A 21322-nucleotide genomic window follows, 5' to 3' on the forward strand; every position below is an offset into this window, starting at 1 on the left:
GGTGAGTGGATAACTTTTATACATTGAGTGGTCCACTGAGCAGTTATGACCCTTAGGAAGATGGTATATATCAGACACTGGACTTGAAAAAAAGATATTCTTGATCCAAGTTCAGCCTCCTATCCACTCTCCCTACTATTTCTTGATATTCTTTTTGTCCTGACCTATAATTTCATCAGTACATGGGGTCCACCTTAAGAAATTGTCCTACTGCAGGTAAGTAGCTATTTTACAATTTGTAGAGTTTTTAGGGGAATTGATGTTAAGTCACTTGCCTAGAGGCAAGCTTTAGACCCAGGCCTTTCTGCCTTCAAGGTCACCTCTCTATCCCACTCCCCCCATATTGTCTTTCTGAGCATTCATTGCATAAATAAAATATAAAATGTATGGGTGAATTAGGATTTGATCTTTCTCAAGAATGGAACCAACAGACAACAAGCTGTAATTTTTCTATTCTAAAACATTTTATTGACAAATGTTTCTCAGAGAGTAGAAGGAATAATTATATTTTAAGGTGGTGTTTACCTCTAGAAGTCCCCATGCTCATTAGTCTCAAAATGGCAGTTTTTTCCCTACTTTTTAAAAAAATGTTGATATTGAATACCTTTTGTTAGAAGAAGGCATATTATTAAAATGCCTTCATAACTTAAATTGACTTTGCTTCACTTGCCCATTGCTTATAGGACTTATGGCGTTATATTCATGATTGAGTTAATGAATCATTTCAAAATATGTTCCCAATTTTAAATATTTCAATACCTCAAACATCACACAAAGTAGATTTTATATTGACCATCAGTAGAACAAACCAAAAGCAGGTCAATTTTGTATTTTCAAATCTAAAAAAATATTTAGGAACTTTGAAAACTCCATAAATTTTCCTCTATGATTGGATCTATTTGTAGAATTCTCCATTCTTCAGATAGATCAAATCCTAAGTCACCCATACATTTTACATTTTCTGTTTATAATGAATATTCAGAAAGACCACATGGAGGGAATGGATAGAGAGGTGGCATTGAAGACAAGAAGACGTGGCTCTAAGACCTGCATTGCTCTAATTGGGTGACCCTAGGCAAGTCATAACCTCAATTCCTCCTAGTAAATAAAAGATATTGGATTTTGTGGTGGAGGGGGGAGGGGTTGTATCTGTTGTCATTTGAAAACTGACTGTCATTATTAAAAGACAGGAAAAAAACCCATGATTTTCATAGTGATGGGACCTGAATGTCTTAGTTTTGTAAATGGCTCTTATATATACATAATTTCAAATGCACCACTTTCTTCTCAGTTTTAAACACATTAAAGAATAAAGATTTAAATTTACTTAACTGATCTTTTGTGATAAATGAGAAGTCCTTTCATTTTCTCATTATTTTAATAAAAAAAAATTCCCAGTTAGTCAGACAAAAATATTTTCTGCTTTTGTTTCTAACTATTCATTAGTCTCCTAAAGGCATTTATACTGGCCCAATGGAGCAGAAAAATGACATTAGTCCTTTAAATGATTGGTTTATTTTCAAAAATCAACTGCCTAGAAATTCTAATATCTTTAATGGATGAAAAAAAACATTCAGCATTCCATGTAGGAGAATTTTGGCAAAGTAATAGATAAATAATTTTGCATTAGATGAAAGCAATTTTGTGATGAGTCCAAATTATTTGACTTCATGTCTAGTATTCTAGTCTTTGAGAACTGCCAACATATTCCATGTGTGAGTAAGGCTGTTGTTACAAGGGAAGTAATGTAGTATGATGGGGATCATATGGAGTCTGAAAGATCTAAATTCAAATCCTGGCTCTTCTTTACTCCCTAAACCACCTTGGACAGTTCTTTCCCTAGGTTTCAGATTCCAAATCAATAAAAAGAAGTCATTGTGCTATATGATTTGTAAAGTCCTTTTCATTTCTAACTTTATTAATCTAAAATCGCTCACTTCTGCTGCAATAACTGAACAATAATGCAAATCCAAAAGTTCATTCAGAATCAGTATTTAACAACTTTGAGCTAACTGCATTCTGCAAGAAAGGCAAATTTTTTTTGCATAGCATGATTGATTCATTCTAGTCTTGAAAAAATAGCTAAATAGAGAAAACATTTGAGTAAATTCCCTTAAGGTGTTATCATCAAGAAATTCATCTGCTGGTCAATACACTAACATCTCAACTGCTATTGATTAAACTAAAAAAGTAATTAACAGTCATTGGATTTGGCTTCATTTTCATTCTGTACCAATTCAGTGGGAAGTCACAGGTAAATAACAGCATTTTCCCCTTTACTCTCTGTAACAAATGATAAACTTTTTAGATGCATATGGAATACCTGTCTCATGGAGAAAAACAGCATGAATCAGCAACATCCAAGAGATGACAGGTGAAAGGCCCATGTTGAGAGGGTTTTTGCTTCTCCAAAGAATTGTCTCAGGTTTTATATGCTCACCTGGGGCAGGCTAATGAAACCTGATGCTTTTCTGAAACTTTGGAATTAACTCAGAGCTTTAGGCAACCTAGTGCTATTGATATTTAATGTATTTCCCTATTTCTGGGAGGGGAGACCAATCATCACAAGTGACATTTACTACATGACAAAGTTGGAAATCAGACTAAAGAAATAAAACTGAAATGTTCTTTCCAAATATTTATGTTTATGCACATTTGCATAATGAGACTACTGATCATATTTAGTATAGCTAAGATCAAAATCCTTTGCTTTCATAGCATCCACATATCACATTTTCCAATAGGGCCCACTGGTTTAGATTTGAGCCCTAGTATTGACTATAATTTTCTTTGGACCTCAGATGATTTCTGAGCTATCTGGAAAATTGTGTTTAATAAAAACTCAATAAGACTTGTGTTTTAAATAATTTTCCTGGGGGGGGTGGCTAGGTGGTACAGTGGATAAGGCACTGGCCCTGGAGTCAGGAGTACCTGGGTTCAAAACCGGTCTCAGACACTTAATAATTACCTAGCTGTGTGGCCTTGGGCAAGCCACTTAACCCCTTTTGCCTTGCAAAAACCTAAAAATAAACCCCAAAAAATTATTTCCCTAAGATCAGTGATAGATATGGACTCAACTAACCACATGCTTTCCAAGTCAATGAACATTAATGAAGTGGCTGACTAGTCTGTGAGATGGGACATGCTGTTTGGGAGTGGAGATAAATTGTCCATGTGGAAATGGAACCTGGGAGCATGGTTTTAGCAGTGCCATACTGTTGCCTCCACATGTCTTTTCATTGTATCACTTACATTGACAGAATGATAGTTTATCAAATAAACCATGGGCAGGAAGGGAGGGCTTTATATTCGTGAAAAGCAGGCCTTTGACAAATACATTGGAACTAGAAGATGATGTAAGAAGGACAATAAGGCAAAGCAAAGTGTCTGAGACATAGTAATGCTTCCTGACCAACTAACTAAAAAGGGAAAGAGTGAGAAAGAGAAAAGAAGACTGTAAAGTAAGGGAAGAAGAGAAGAAAGGATAATTTCCTTTTTTCCTTTGAAACTATGAAATAATTGGTTTCTTTTTAAAAAAATTTTTATTGTATTCTGAAGATAAGAAATAAAACAAGTATTTTTACAACAGTAAAATAGAAAAAAATGATAGTACCTGAAATTGCAAAACTATTATTCATAATTTATCATTCCTTTTGAATATATTTTATAAATATAAATATTAATTCTAGGAATGAATAAATCCTTTGGAGAGTTGTTCCTAGGAGAGGACAAAGAAAAGGGGACATATTTATGTAACTACTCCATTATAGATGACCCCTCCATTGAATAGGATCAATGTAAATAGCATTATCCTTTAGCCACCCACCTGTCAGAAATTCAAGTCTCTCTCTGTTAACCATTACTAAATTTGAAATGAAGAGTGATAGTGTCATTGATTGCACTGAGATTAAATATCTCCCAATGTTAATCCACTGAAATAAGAGAAATTCTACCTTTCTCAACCCCAAGTTGAAATTCCAGGAAAACAGGCCTCTTAAACTGGTAGAGAGAACACAGGTCTAGTAAGCTACCTTCATTATCTCTCTTCACATTAACTTTATCATTCCTGCATTGTAGACAGATTTACTTAACAACCAACAAAAGACTATGAGAGACCTCTCTGAAATGTTAACTAAGAGGTTATTCATGCAATGAATTCATAATGGATTTTTAAACAAGATCTGAATTTTAAGACAAAGCTTTATACTGTAAAATCCTTCTGAACAGCCATTTACCTTTTGCTTTTCTTTGTATCTTCATAGGACTGGGTCTGGAACACAGTAGGATCTTAATAAATGCTGATTCACTGATTGACACTAATGCTTTGACGATAGCATAACGTTTTAACCATGGTCTTCAAGGAGTGATCTAATAATGAAATATTACCATAACCCATTCAGAATGGAGGATGTTTTTGATCAAAACTTTGGAGAATTTATTGATTTTTTTCCCCTAAAAGAAAACCCCTGCTGCTTTCCTTTGCCTTCCTGGATCATGAGATCATAGATTAAGGATAAGAAGCAATCTGAAAAGTTTTATAATTCAACACCTTCATTTTACAGATGATGGAACAGAGACCCAGGAGAAGTAAAATGATTCTTTCATGGTCACATGAAAATGGAAATGGCTAGGAATTGAACCCAGACTCAAACTCCAGGATATCTTACACTTTATCTGCTATAATGACATATTCCAATTTATTCTTTACATTAATAGAGAATAATCTCATGCTATTCAAAAAACCTTTTATGTACTTGGGAAACAATGATAGCTTTGGAGAAAGAATAATTTCTAGATTCAAGGTATAAATTGATGTGGATATAAGTAGCTAGGATGGCACTGATTGGGAAGTAGCTGTTTTTGTTATTTAGGAGAGGGATTGTTTATGTAATAGTAACAATTGAAATTTGCATGACTTGAAAGTTTAAAAGATATAAAGTTTATAAAATGCAAATATCTCATTTGGAACTCACTACAATCCTGTGAGGTAGTTATCACAAATATTATTATTCCTATTTTCAGATTAGGAAATTGAGAGGTTAAATGATTTGTCCATGGCCATGAAGCTAAAAAGTGTTACAGGTAAAATATGAAATAATGTCTTCCCCTTTCAAAATACAACATATTATGATTTCATTGACTGACTTGAAAATTGTAGCATTATTGCTCAAATGTTATTAAGAATATACTCACTCAACATAGATCTCTAATGCTTCCTATAAAAATTCACTTGACCAATTTGTTGGAGAGCATTTTCTGAACATATCCTGTGTCAATACTCCTAACAGATTTAATGCAAATTCACAGAATAACAGAAATTCAACTGCCTTTTAAACTGGCCCATCTATGAAAAATAATTCTTTCTCTGGTGTTTCCAAAAATGACCTTTCAGTGTTTGTTTGAAGGCCTTCAATGAGGGGATGCCTCTCCTGACCATTGTATCTTCTTCAGGAGTTTTAATTGCTCAGCTTTTTTTTATATCAAGCTTATCATTTTTTCTCTGAAACTTCTACTTATGACTCCTAGTAGATATTGTTGATGACAATAATAATTATATTACTTCCATGTGTTCTTAAATTTAAATTTTTGCTACATGATGACAAAATACAAATTAATTCAATAATCTAGATCAGTTAAACTGGGGGTGCCTAGGTAGGGCAGTGTATAGAGCACAAGCTCTGGAGTCAAGAGGACCTGAGTTCTGTGTGACCTTGGGCAAGTCACTTAACCCTATTGCCTTGCAAAAACAAACAACAACAAAAAATCAATTAAACTATCAAAGAAAATCCTTTTTTATTTTTGCATTGTATAGATAAATACAACTGACCAAATCTTTGACCCTGGAGCTATTCCTCTACAAAAGGAGGATAATAATATCATTAAATCATTACTGAGGCCAAATTTGAACTCAGGTCTTCCTGATTCCAGATATTCTATCAATTGCATCACCCAACTGCCCCAACTCCCTCTTTTAGCTTCTCTTAATGGAATGTCATCTCCTTGAGGGCAAATACTATTATAATTACTTTTTTTTGTATACCCCCCAAAATTCAAATGACTGATGATTTTTGGAAAACATTGGAATAGTGCTATTATTTGCTAATAATAACTGAAATGGTACTTTCTTATGGACTTGACTGCCTGAGTGTTAGTACATTGAATGGATAGAAAAAATCTTTATATTTCCTTGGTGGACAAACAAATCACCCACACTACTGAACTAATAAATTTTCTGATCTTGTTTTAATTTACTGATAGATATACCTATCAAATATATTAATGTTTAATTCCTGGAATGTATCAGGAGCTATAGAGATATTTATTTTCAATCCCTTCTTGGCTATAAAAAATCTTCTATCTGAAAAAATTGATTCGGTTGACATATGAGTATTTTTTTGATGGCAAGTGAAGATTGAGTAAGAACCTCAACCTTCATTAACAAAGTGAATTTTTGATATGAATATACCTTCCATTTATGTTGAGTGTGGCTTTTAATGTAACTTCCAGTTTTAAAGAACTGCCTCAGACAATTCTAAGAGGCTGTGAATTGCACATGGACATATAATCAATATAAATGAATGAATGAAAAAATATTAAGTTATATAATTTTGGAAGATACTTTGCTAAGTTTTGGGAATACAAAAACAAACAATTATAATAGTATTTTCTCTCAAGGAGATGACATTCCATTAAGAGAAACTAAAAGACAGAGTGGGAGCAGTTGAGTGATACAGTGGATAGAGTATCTGAAACCAGAATGACCTGAGTTCAAATTTGGCCTTAGTTAGTAACCGTCATTTCCTGGGTAAGTTACTGAATTATATTTTCCTCACTTTCTTCATCTGTAAAAGGAGCTGGAGAAGGAAATGGCAAACCACTCCAGTATCTTTGCCAAGAAAACCCAATAAAGGGTCATGAAGAGTCAGACATGACTGAAAAATGACTAAACAACAAAAAAAGAGGGAGTATGAAGATTTTCTATAGAATAATTTGAAGTGGTTAAAAGCCTACCTGATGGACTCTAGACAAGTTAAATCAAAAATTCACCCATGAAATCCAAGGATTCCAAGGAGCAGAATCTCAGTTTTTGTGGGAAGGGAATAAGGAGGATGTTCAGAATGCAATTGGAAAGGGGGCATGGGGGAAGAATGATGTGATCATTTGTTTCTAGACAAGATAGAAGTATGTGTGTGTGGGGGGGTGGTAGGGGGACAAAATCTGAGTTCCAGTGAGAAGGGTATGAGGAGATTGAGTAGAAGGTAGCAGCATTGTTTGGAAATGGCCAGGACATATCAATGGGGAGGACTTGAATACTGATTTCTTGACCCCAGAACCAAATGTTTTTCTTTTTACTATGCCATGCTGTCTCTATGGATATGACCAATGTAACTGTATATCAACAAACAATTTCTATGATGTAACAGATATAATTACTTCTGATTGAAGAATACAGGTATCAACAAAGTGAACCTGATAGAAAGGTTCTATTACAATGGACAAGCTTCTAGTATGGTGCAGCAACACAAAATGAATCAGCTTTTCAAGGACCAAAGCAATTACAAAGTAATTCACCCAGAGTTTGGTGACTTGATAAATTATCATTTAGGCATGATAACTCAAAGCATAAAGAAAAATATTACCTTGTCTTACTTAGCTTACATCACTTTGATAGTGGTCATGGCAGAGTGGTAAGAAAAGGGCTATAGTACATCACATAGCTTTTAGATCATTCATAAATTTTATTTTTTTATTTTTTCTTTTTCTTTTTTCAAATAAAGATTTTATTAATTTTGAGTTTTACATTTTTCCCCCTGATCTTACTTCCATCTCCCACCCCCCACAGAAGGCAATTTGCCAGTCTTTACATTGTTTTCATGGTATACATTGATCCAAATTGAATGTGATGAGAGAGAAACCATATCCTTAAGAAAAAAAAAAGCATAAGAGATATCAAGATCAGACAATAAGATATCAGTTTTTTTCCTAACTTAAAGGTGCTTGGTCTTTGTTCAAACTCCACACAGATGGTAATTCTCCATTGCATATGGCCCCAAATTATCCCTGATTGTTGCTCTGATGGAATGAGCAAGTCCATCAAGGTTAATCATCGCCCCCATGTTGCTGTTAGAGTGTATAGTGTTTTTCAGGTTCTACTCATCTCACTCAGCATCATGACCTAGATGATTTTTGAGATTCCTTGTGCCTTGTTTGTTTTTTTTTGGAATGAATTACATATTTTTACATAATATTTATTTATTCTCATTTTGTACAAATAATGTTTTTTTACACATTAATAAAATATTCTTGTTTAAGAGTAAACAAAATATCCCTCCCCCCAAAAATAGACTTGCTTGAGCAAAAAAGTAAAGGGGAGAGGAAAAAAATTAAAATTAAAATAAAAAATAATAGTAATAATTGTAGGTATGGCCAGGTGGCACAGTGGACAGAGCACCAGCCCTGGAGCCAGGAGCACCCAAGCCCAAATCCAGCCCTGTACACCCAACAATCACCCAGCTGTGTGACATGCAAGCCACCCCAACCCCACTGCCCTGCAAAAACCAAAAAAAAGGACCCAAAATAAAATAAATTAGTAATAATAGTAGGGGCAGCCAGGTGGTGGACAGAGAACTGGCCCTTGAGCCAGGAGCACTTGGATCCAAATTCAGCCTCAGACCCCCAATGATCACCCTGCTGTGTGGCCCCAGGCAGGCCACCCAGCCCCATTTGCCCTACACCCCCCCAAAAATAATAATAATAAAAAATGTGCTTCAGTCTGTGTTGCAACATCACCAACTCTATTTCTCCACTACCATATACTGTATTTTCTCTCTCCTTTGCATCCACCTGGATCCTGGACAGGCCATCCAATCCCAGCCCCTTGCAAAAAGTAAAAAAGAAAATTGTTATATCTGACCACTCTCTCCCCATGGTCCTTCTTACATCAGATGTCTATATCCCATTGAGTATATATATATATATATATATATATATATATATATATATATATGTATATATGCTGTTTCCTCTCCTAGCTACCTCTGATGAGAGCGAAGATTCCCTCATTCCCCCTTGCCTTCCCCCTTCCATATCATTTCAATAGCTCATTGGAATAAAGAAACATCTTATTATATGAAATAGCTTGGCCTATTCCCCCTCTCCTTTTTCTTTCTCCCATTACATTTCCATTTTTTCTATTGACTCCATTTTTACACCCTATTTTATCTTCAAATTCAGCTTTCTCCTGTGCTTCATCTATAAAAGCTCCTTCTACCTGCTCTGTTAATTGAGAAGGTTCATATGAGTATTATCAGTGTCATTTTTCTATACAGGAATACATGCAGTTCATCATCATTAAGTCCCTCATATTTACCCCTTCTCCTCCAATCTCTATGCTGCACCTGAGTCCTGTATTTGAAGATCGAACCTTTTGTTCAGCTCTGGCCATTCCAACAGGAACATTTGAAATTCCCCTGGTTCATTGAAAGTACATCTTTTTTCCTGGAAGAGGATGCTCAGTTTTGCTGGGTAGTTGATTCTCCATTGCATTCTAAGCTCTTTTACCTTCCGATATATTATATTCCAAGCCCTATGAGCATTTAATGTAGTTGCTGCTAAGTCCTGTGAGATCCTGATTGCAGCTCCACTGTATTTGAATTGTGTCCTTCTGGCTGCTTGTAACATTTTCTCTTTGAATTGGGAGTTCTGGAACTTGGATATAATATTCCTGGGGGTTGGTTTTTTTTGGATCTCTTTCTCAGGGAGATCAGTGGATTTCTATTTTGCCCTCAGCATATCAGGGCAATTTTCCGGTAGTACTACTTTGAAAATGATGTCAAGGCTCTTTTCCTGATCATGACTTTCAGGTATTCCAATAATTTTTAAATTATCTTTCCTAAATCTGTTGTCCATATCAGTTGTTTTTCAAATGAGATGTTTTACATTTTCTTCTAATTTTTCATCCTTTTGGTTTTGAAGTATTGAGTACTGATTTCTTGTAAATTCAGCAATCAACCTGAGTTCTATTCTTTGTCTGAAGGATTTGTTTTCCTCAGAGAGCATTCTTATCTTTTTTCCCATCTGGCCAATTCTTCTTTTTAAAGCATTCTTCTCCTCAATAACTTTTTGAACTGTTTTATCCATTTGACCTAAGCTGGTTTTTAGCATGCAATTTTCTTCAGCAGTTTTTTGGATTTCCTTGACTAAGCTTCTGACTTCATTTTCATGTTTTTTCCAGCATCTCTCTCATTTCTTTTTCTAGTTTTTCTTCTGTCTCCATCATTTGATTTTCAAAGTCTTTTTTTGAGCTCTGTCATAGCCTGAGCCCAATTTCTGTTTTTCTTGGAGTCATTAGATGCAGGAGCTTGTGCTTCCTCATCTTCAGACTGAGTGTTTTGATACTTCTTGGGCTCATAGGCAAATTATTTCTCAATGGTGTTCCTCTTTTTTCTCTGCTTACTCATTTTCCCAGCCTGAGCCTGGTTTTGGGGTGCTTCCTGAGCTTTTGGGACACTCCCACAAGGATCTCAGTGTGTGAGGCTCTGTCCTCCCTCCTGATCTGTGAATGACCCTAAGTGCCCCCTCTGCCACAGGGCTGAGGTGGGGGGGTGTTGCTGTTCTATGGGGGTGGGGCTAGACTGCAATCAGGATATGAATGTGGTCAGAGCCCCAGAGTCCTGTTCCAAGGACAGGGGACAGAGCTCAGCAGTCTCTCTCAGCTCCCTCCCTAGGCTTATGTCCTGCGGCCTCCTGCTTACCGGATTCTGCTTCCTGTTCCTGGATCTGGGCTGCCTTGGCCATGCTGCTCGCTGTGTGCCCTGAGCGCTGGGCTTCATGTGCTTGCTCTGGCAGAGGTCCCCCAGCTGTTCCCCCAAGTTGTGCCTGCTGCTCCCCGGGGGGTAGATCAGGAAACTCCCCTCCCCCTGCTGTGAGCCAAGGCTCCCAGCGCCCTGGGGCTGCCTCCAGGAGACTGAAGTTCCTTCGCTCTGGTGGGCCACTCCTCTGGTGGCCACCCCTCCAACCCCGGGTAGCAGAGTCTTTATGCTCTTTTCCAGGTTACCTTGAGTAGGAGAACTGCCTCACTGGGGCCCTCTGTGGGTTCTGTCTCTTGAAAATTTAGTTAGAGTCCTTAGTTTATAAGTTTTATGAGACAGTGCCTAAGAGAGGATCCTCTCTTGTTGCCATCTTGGCTCTGCCCCCCCCCATTCATAAATTTTAATTTGGCTATGAGTTACTTTAAAAGTGAGATACATATCCAGTACCTCTTTGGAGGACACACTGTTGGAGCAGCTTAATAATATCAATCTTGACATTGTTGCCAATCTTGACAAATTGCAATAAAATGGAAGAATGAGTCATAGGTACTCATCTAAGAAATAAATATGAGTATTATTATGTGTACAAATACAACAAGAAACATTATTTTATAAGTTATATAGTCATCTAAAATTATAATATTAATAATAAATATTTGCAAAATATCAGAGAAATAATCATCATCCATGAACCATCAATGGTTGTTGGGAGTAATGAAGTAGAAAAATTCTACAATGAACTCGTTATGAATTTCTAGATTAACCTTTCATTTTCAGTGGTTTCTTTTTGTATGTCAATGTCAAAATTTAGTTGGAGTTAGACATTATTTTGGTGGATTTTTTGCATTTATTAATTATTATCATTCTTTTCTTTTTAAATTGTTGAGTTCCAGATTCTTTCCCTCTCCTACCCACAAGAACAGTATGATATCAAATAACATATGAAATAATACAAAACATTTCCATATAAGGCATATCACAAAATAAAAAGAAAAACCTAAAGCTAAAGCTAAGAAAGCAAGAAAATTATTCAATTTGCACTTAGGTTCATAAATTCTCTTTCTGTAAGTAGACAGCATTTTTTTCATGAGTCCTTTAGAACTATCTTGAATCATTTCTTGATCAGAGTAGTCAAGTCTTTCACAGTTGATCATCATTAAAACATTGCTGTTCCTATGCATGTTTATTTCTCAGTTTTTCTCACTTCACTGGGGTTTGCTATTTTTTTCCCTGAAATTACCCTTTTGCCATTTCTTATAACACAATAGTTCTTCATCACAATTATATACCTCAAATTGTTTACCAATTCCTCTCAAATTCCAAATCTTTGTCATCATAAAGATGCTTCTAATAAATATTTTATGAGTTTAGGTCATTTTTCTTTTCCTTTGATCTCTTTGGATTTACGATGCAATAGTATACACAATTTTGCACAATTTAGACATAGTTCTAGAATACTCCCCATAATGGTTGGATTAGTTCACTACTTTACCAACAGTTTGTGAATATACCTGTTTTCCCCTCATCCCCCGGAGCATTTTTCATTTCTGATGGGTGTTTTGGTACTTCAGAGCTGTTTTGCCTTTTTCTAATCAATATTGATTTAGAGCATTTTTCATGATAGCTTTAATTGATGTGAAAAAGTACCTGTTCATATGCTTTAACCATTTATGAACTGAGGAATGATATGTATTCTTATAAATTTGACTCAGTTTTCTATATATTTTAGAAATGAGTAATGAGTCCTTTACAGAAATGTTAGTTGTAAAAACTTTTCTTTTCCTCAATGAATTTTTGTGTCTCTTTCCCAGTCAAATGCTATTTTAGGGTAATATTTTCTTCAATATTTTTGTGCTTCTTTAACTAAACTTATTTTTTATTTTTTGCTTCATTTCCTTTCCAAATTTTTCCTTTGCCACTCTTCTTGCCTTTCAGAAATTCTTCCTGGCCTTGGGTTAAATACTTCTCTTTGAAGCTTTCTTGTTACTTACTTTTGTAAGCACTAACAAACATCACAAAAATGAAATAGATTATATTTTTAAGTGATATTAACACAACTTCTTAAAAAACTCTTTGTTGTGGTAATTATTCCTGAATTATCTCCTTGGTTTGTCAGAGCAAAGAGGAGAAAAACAAGAAGAAAAAGATGGAAGAAAATAAAAAGAAAAATATTGATATTTTAAAATCTCCCCTACAGATCTCTTAAATTGTCTTAGATTGGACAAATGTCTCCCTCTGATCTTTTATTGACTCTGTCACTCAAAAATTTGATTTGAGGCAGTATTTTAACAGAATTTTAAGTGAAATTTTTGGGAGAGCTCAGTCAACTTGGCTTTTTCCAAAGAAAAGCTGGAAACAGATGATCACGATGAAAAATATATTTGAAAACAAAGGAGGAGAAGGAGGAGAAAAGAAGAAGAAGGAGAAGGAGAAGGAGAAGGAGGAGAAAAAAGGAGGAGATAGAGGAAAAAAGAATAAGAAAGAACAAGAATGAGATGAACAAGGAGAAGAATAAGAAGAGAAGCAGACTTGAACAAGAAAAAAATAAGAACAAGAACAAGAAGACTAACCCTGAGAAAAAAATAAAAGTTTTCATATTGTCTTCCAAGTTAGTGTCTTAATCTTTCCTGCCATTATTTTAATTTTTTTAGTCAAATTATTTTAGTTTTTGTTTTCTTTTTCCCCAGTCAATTCTTGATTTTGAACTTTATATTAAAGTTGGGCTCTACTTACCTGGAGTGGGGAGGCACTGTCCCAACCTTCAGGCTTTATTGTGCTATTGTCTTCAGAGCTAGTTCTGGGGATGTGCAAGTTTTTGCTGTTTCCAAGGTGGTCTTATCCTTGGAGAGGTGGAGTCACTGCTCTCCTGGGTCTGTGGTCTGGTCTTTACCCAGCAACGGCCCTTGCTTCCCTACAACCATAATTTACTACTGCTCTTTTCCTTGGAACCATGACCAGGCCCCCTGCGCTCTTGTGACTAATTACAAGTTCTCCTTTCCTGGGACTGCAATCCAGAAGGATTTATGGGCAATAGAGTTGCTGATTACCACCAGCTGCACCCAGTGTTGGCAAAGGATCCCCTGTAATCTCTTTTTGATCAGTTGTCTGACACCCCCTAGCACTTCTGGGATGAGAGTTCTTGAAGCTGCTCCTGTTATACCAGCAGCCTCCAAGTCCCATTGCTGGTGCTCCTGTTGGGTTTTGGTCCTGTGCTTACCTTGGTACTTTAGATCTCTTCTGTAGATCTCCTAAGATGTCTTGGACTGGACAAATGTCTTCCTCTGACCTTTTATTGACTCTGTCACTCCAAAATTTGATTTGAAGCAGTATTTTAAAACACTTTGGAGTGAAATTTTGGGCCAGTTCAACCTGTACTCTGCCATCTTGCTCTCTCTACATTGTGGTTTCAATGAAAAAATGAAGATAGATGATCATAGTGAAAACACTGAAAAATAGTTTAATAAAAAAGGAATGAAAGGCCAAAGCCTTGTAGACTAAACAGATATGTTGTTCCTTTGTATAATAATGATATTATTCTAGGAAAGTGTAGATTTTAGGCATGGTAAGCATATCACATGGTATGGTAACATCACAAACTTGAAATAGATTATATTTTAACTGATTTTAATAAGATTTGTTAAAAAACTCATTGGTGTGGAAATTATTCCTGAATTCTCTGCTTGGTTTGTAAGGGCAAAGAATGAAAAAAGAAGGAAAAAACAGAAGAAAGAGGAGAATGAGAAAGAAAATGAAAAACTAACTCTGAGAAAAAAGATATGGTTATATAATTGATTTAAAAAACTCAATTCTGAACTGAAGGACATACAAGAAGTATACAGTTGGTGCAGTTTTAAGCTTGAATGATGTAATATTGTACTATGACTTTTAAAACACCATGTATTTAAATAGCAATGATGAGAAATCGAAAATGTGACACTGACACACATTAGTTTAACTACCATAACGTACCTCAGGCAGCAAACATTTGACTTATTGGCAAGCAGAAGAAAATACAACGGCACAGAGTAACCACAAATGGTTTATGAAATCTTGAAAAGAGGTCTGATGGACAGTTATCAACAAGATTACCTCAAAACACAAAAAAAATTTGAGGGTTCACCAATTTAAAGCTTGGCAAGAGATCCAGCTAAACAAAGTCATCCCAAAGGCATTTAAAATAAAAATGGAACAGATTTATAGCAATTATTATTTTCCACCTCAAGGAGAGTAGAATCATCACAAATCATCACATTTAGACCCACACATCACTGTTCCAGATGAATTTATAGAAAAGAAAAATGTACTAAACAGAAGCAAGAAAGGAAAATAAGATTGGATGAAGTATATTTAGAGAGATTATATTTAGGTCTATAAGGGTGTTGAGGAAGTGATAGAAGACATCTGAATGACAGGAAGTTAACAAATAAATGCAGAAAAAAAGAATTTTATTAATACTCCATAACCAAGAAAACATAAGGAATTATCAATCTACTTACCTTGTATTTTATTTATACAAAATCTTGGTATGAATCATTTTTACTCAAGACAAGGACATCTTTGACATGGATATTAGTAGGGAATAAGAAGACTTTCATAAACAATATTCAATAGTTGATCATTCCTTTACCATCTCACAGTTAACTGAAAAATATAGGTAAAGATGTCATGGTACTTTTTATGAAAAAGTATTTTATTTGTTAGAAAAACCTCCTGCCTTTTTAAAGACTCTTTCAAAAATGAGCCTGACCATCCATCCATTAATCAATGAGAATTTATTCAATGTCTTCTATGAGTCAGATATTGGAGAAAGGAAGACAAAAATAATACCTATTTTCAAAAAATCTATACTCTATCAAAATAATTCAAAATTCCTTGAAAGATGAAATAACATAAATAATATTTTTCATAAGCCCCTGACTGTAAATATCAAACAAGGCACTAAACAGAGGGATATACACTCACTAACAGGGTTCTCTGTGGGGATGATGGAGATCCAATGCAGAATCTAATTATATGGCATTTTCCTGTGTCTGGCTAAGTTCCCCAGATGATGCTTTTTACAAAGGACATTGTACTTATTACATCAAACCCTGGGGTATTGCAGCGTCTTCTGAAAGAGATTTATTAACAGTCAAAAGGTCTTGGTTTGACCAACTGAACAGGAAAGACCAAGGTGGATTGAGGAGATTTTGATATGCAAGAACATGGAAGGAAAACCTATTGTTCCTATTCATCAATACGCATATCTAGGATGAACAATTCAGATTAACATCATGGCATCAGGTTGAAGAGGTGGAATAAAGTATACTGGAATGCCTTCAGAAAATTGCAATGTTCTTTTGATGATCTCAAGGCTTCCTTGGAAACAAAAACCTACCTTTTAAATACCAACAATTTATTGATGTTATGGCATGTCAGAGAATCAAGAAACATGAGAAAGAATTAAAATTCAAATAAAATAGAGCAAATATATCATGCATTTGAACTGGCTGAAAAAATGTGCTACTAAGAAAAGAAATAATTTTCTTTTTTTTTTGTTTTGCAAGGCAAATGGAGTTAAGTGTCTTGCCCAAGGCCACACAGCTAAGTAATTATTAAGTGTCTGAGGTCAGATTTGAACTCAGGTACTCCTAACTCCAGGGCCAGTGCTCTATCCACTGCGCCACCTAGCTTCCCCAATAGAAGTAATTTTTGAGGACATGAAGAAATGTTGACATTTCAGGAAGAGATAATGTTCTGGTTTCATAATGAGGCTTTGAAATGAAAAGTAGATAGCCAGATTGCTCCACTGAGGCCTTCATAATGGAGGAGAAAGTATAGAAAGTCTCTAATATAGTGAGTAGATCCCTTTTGGTGAACTTAAGGGAGGATAAGAATAGCAGTCATACAGATGGTAGAAATAAATCCCAGATCAATGAGGCTGCATATCTAACTGAGCATCTTTAGACTTAACATGGCCATCATTTATGAATATTTTCTTCTTTCTTCCCTAGAAAAGTCATCCCTTATAACAAAGGGGGGAAAAAAGAAAAAAAGTTAGTTCAGCAAAACCAACCACAACATATCAAATGGGTCTGACAGGATATATAATATTGCACAACCATAATACTACATCTCTGCAAATAAGAGAAAAGGAGGGACATTAGTTTTCTCAATTCCCTTGCAGAGTTTTTTGTATATTATAAGTATTCAGTGTCAGCTGTGGGGTCTTTTGTTTTCTCCATTAAAACTATTGTTGCCAATGTATATTTTGGTTTCCCAGAAATACATGCCTTTTGAAGGACGTACTCTTTTCATTAGTGGTTATAATCTGGGGCTGTTTAGTGTCATTTGGCTCCCAAATAGAAAGGAAAAAAAAATCAAGTTAGGAAATTGAGAAGAACAGCAACCTCTATCTCTTATGGTCTCTAAGCTCTCATCTAAGGATCCAAGGCTTGATTATTATTGACAAAAAGACTCAATTTCATGGGAATTTTGCTTCTAATGAAAAAGTTTCAATTATTAAAAAGATTTCCTAAGTGATGAAAGTTTTTTCAGCACCTAGAGAATTGTACATATTTGGAAATCAGTCTGTCAGTCATCATCACTGATTGTGTGCTTACCATGAGAGAGGCATGTTACTGGATAAATTCATGCTGATTAATTTCCACTTAAACAAATGTGAAGAACACAATTAGGTGTTCTGGACCTGAATAAGAAAGATTATTTTTTGTGAAATCAATTTTAGCCTCAGACACTTACTAGTTGTGTGACCCTGGACATGTCACTTAACCCAGTTTATTTCAGTTTCTTTATATGTAAAATGAACTAGAGAAGAAAATGGTAGACCATTCCAATTGCTTTGCCAAAAGATCCCAAAGTCATGAAGATTTAGACATGACTGAATAATAAAATAAATATGATAGAGTAGAAAGTACCCTAATTTTGGATCAGGGAACCCTTGTTTCAGTTCTGGCTACTTAATGTACAGCTATGCAACATTGGACAAATGTTTTAATTTTTTGGAGCATCAATTTCCACCACAACAAAATGGAGGACAACAATGCCTAATGCAGTGGTAAGGATCAAATAAGTAAATATGTTTAAAATGTTTTATTTATTTTAAATTTAAATTTAAATAAATATTCACATAAATATTTATAAAATTTAAATGTGTATATTTTAAAACATTTAAAACATATCAATAGAAAACATATTAGTCTTTATTGTTTTTTGAACCAATTAATACAATTCTCTTCATAAATACTGAGGAAATTTCTTGGACTCTTTGCTTAAAACAAAGTACATTTTTAATAACTGTTTCATGTTCAATAATTATATTGAGATCCCTAATAAAAATTTGGGGTGGTGAGAGCACAGAAAGAAAATTAAGATTTTAAAATTCTCCCTCCAAGGGAAGTTTGGCCTTCCCCTCAATTCCCAGATGTTTCAAGAGTGCTAAATAATGTTGCCTAACTATTGTTAATAATAATTGGCTGAAACAAAGCAGGGGAGAGGAGTTTCCTCTTTAGGAAATTAATGTAGGAGGTTATCTGTCCTAGTACCAGGGAGAAAATATCAAAGAGATGAAAGAACAACTAATTCTTACAAATCACCATGAGCTAACTCAGGCACATAATGGGAGCACATCAGTTCTCCAGAATAGTTTCTATTCCTCAGACACTGGAAAGTAAACAAAGTTGGGCTCAACTCAATCCATCTTGAAGTGGGAGGTTCAGACCTTCTTTCATAGGATATGCTACCACTGACCTTTATCCTCTTTAAGGTGTCAGGATGGGTTGTGAGCTGAAAGTGTATTTAGGTACTGAACTCCTGATGTCTGCCTACAAATATTCAAAGAAGTTTTCAAACAGTGCTTTGAATAGGCTGAAGTTAATACCAATCAAAGATGAAGCTCCAAATGCACAAGAGATCCTGGCATAGAAGGGTTGTGGTGTCAACCCTCTTGCTGAAAACCATCACTTACTTCCCCCAAGGAACTTCAAGATCACTTTGATTCAACCCAAACATGGATAAGATTTTTTTTACACTGCCATCATGGACTATTGACGTTTATGTCTCAAGTGACCTTCATAAAATTACTATAATGCAATTATCTCTTGGGTGTGACTTTCTAACATAGCAGGTCACTATCTGTATAATATCTTTCATTGATTGACAGGATCCTAAGAGGCCAGAAAGAAAGATTGATGAGGCATAAAATTGATTCTTTGGGCTCTGGGAAAGTCCCCTTTACAAAGTCTGCCTTTGTTTCTCAATATCAACAGAATGGATAAAAGCTTCCACTGAACCAAATCTCCATGTTTTTTTTCTCAACGGCATCTAGTCTGCACATGTCCATCTAACCCCTAGCCCTTCCGACACCAGAGTCAAAGCTTTTCCCATGGTATGCTTCAGGATCTATTTACTTCTGAAATAAAAATAATTAAACATTTGTTGCAAACTTAGTTTATATAAGAAATTATACGTTATACTAAGATTCAAATTAAATTTAAAAATATGTGATCTCTAGGTATAAAAATTTTGACCCAAGTCACAAAGAAGATAGACACAAATTACTATAATACAAAGTGGAATGTGATAATTTGTTAAGCAGGAAAAATAAATTGTTATGAGTGTCCTGGAGAAGAAGAGGCAATTTTCAGTTGAGATCAAGAAAAGTTTCATGAAGAAAATAATTTTTGGTTGGGCAACATATATATATTATATATATATATTATATATACATAAATATATATATATGTATATATGTATATATTAGGATAGAGAAAGACTTTTGAGTAAATGAAACAGTATTAGCAAAGACAGAAAGACAAAAAGGCATGAGATGTGTTTGGGAGATGATGAGAAGTCTAGCTTGGCAGGAGTGCAGGCCAAATGAGAGGTTACTGTGAAAGAAGGCTAGGAAGTATGTTGGTGTTAGATCATAGGGGGCCTTGACTACCAAGTTCAGGGCTAAAATATTCAGTCTTGAAGTCTAAGACCATGAGAACATAGAAGTGGTTTAAGAAAACTGGCAATCATTTAAATTCAGTTAAATCAGCAATTCAGTTAAAAGAATGATTACATGCATAGAAACTGACAGGTATTAATTGTTTGGTTAAAGCAATGAGTCATCTTCAAAATCATCAGTTAGTGAAAGGATTCCATTTTCTTCAAACACATCTACATGAGTAAACAAAACCTTGATCAACTTTTAGAAACTAGCATTCATTGTATAATAGAAAGAGTACTGTATCAGTAATTACGAATGGATGAATTTAAAGTCCAAAATTCAGCTGCGTAATATTTTATATTCAGTTTACTTTTATGGACCTTATTTATTCTCTATCAGGGTTCTTAAGATTATTTTTGGATCCTTTTGGCAGCCTGGTGAATTCTGCAGACTCCTCCTCAGAATACATAAAGTAAAATAAAATACATAGATTACAGAGGAAATGAAATAAATTGATATATGAATAATTATGATAGACTAGCATATATTTCCCTTTACAGTTTACAAAACATTTTATAAATATCTTATTTTATCTTCCAAACAACAATAGGAAGTAGATACTATTTTCTTATCATTGTTTAACAGCTGAAGAAACTGAGATAGAGGTTGTAAAGTGACTTATTCTGGGTCACAGAACTTTTAATTGTCTGAGGCCACATTTGAATTCATGTCTTCTTGACTTTAAAAACATCACCCTATAGAGTGTACTATATAGCTTTAATTATCAAAAATCCATTGAAAACAAAACCAAAAAATCAAATTCACTGATGCCTGATTAAGAAACTTTAAGTGACTTAGCCATCAAATTCCCCTTCAACCCTAAAATTCTGTGAAAACATTTTACTCTTCCTTGGAAACTTCTGTCCCTTTCTCTGAAAAATTTCCTTCTCTCTCTCCCTTGAATTGGAGACTGAATATCTAAGAAGCTGACTTCTTTACTCAAATATGGGAAGTGGAGGTAGAAATCATTACAGGAATAGTTCTCAAACAGTGATAAGAATGAACAAAAAACATATTGTAAAGATATTTATCAGGCATAGAACAATTGAATCTTTTCAGAGGGTAAAATGGAGCTATTTTGCAAGAGGTTGATATTTTAAAGAAATGAAAACTTCCTGTTATTTGACAATTTAGAAAGAAAATCTCAGATTCTTATTCTCTGTTGGTGCCAAAGGTTTATTTATTTGAGTCAAGGAAATGTGTCAGGTTAACTTATTGGGACAGAACCTGGGGTTTTTGTGACAAAGGCAATAGCCTGGGAAATGGAACAATAAATTATGATAAAATTCTAATATTCCAGAAGAAATTATAAAAATGAATAATTAAGATAAATAGGAATTTTACATGAATATTAAGAATTAAATAAAAAAACCAGGAAATCAATATACACCATCTCTACAACAAAGTAAACAAATAACAATTAGATGAATCTGAATAATGTTTGATTATAAGGATCAAATTTGATCCCAAAGAGAAGTTGAGAAGATGCACCTCTCTTCCTCATGGCAGATATGAG

At 34.7% G+C, this 21322-nt stretch overlaps 1 long non-coding RNA gene across 1 annotated transcript in view; it reads right to left on the bottom strand.

Annotated features, from left to right (window-relative positions):
• LOC141521184 (uncharacterized) overlaps positions 1 to 2385 on the bottom strand; it is a 30349-nt gene extending 27964 nt beyond the window's left edge. The window contains exon 1 of the long non-coding RNA XR_012477860.1: positions 2324 to 2385. This is a non-coding gene — a long non-coding RNA (uncharacterized LOC141521184). The remainder of the gene's footprint in view (positions 1 to 2323) is intronic.
• Between the last annotated feature and the right edge of the window lie 18937 nt (positions 2386 to 21322).

This window comes from Macrotis lagotis, chromosome 4 (genome assembly GCF_037893015.1).
Source record: "Macrotis lagotis isolate mMagLag1 chromosome 4, bilby.v1.9.chrom.fasta, whole genome shotgun sequence".
NCBI classification, from domain to species: domain Eukaryota; kingdom Metazoa; phylum Chordata; class Mammalia; order Peramelemorphia; family Peramelidae; genus Macrotis; species Macrotis lagotis.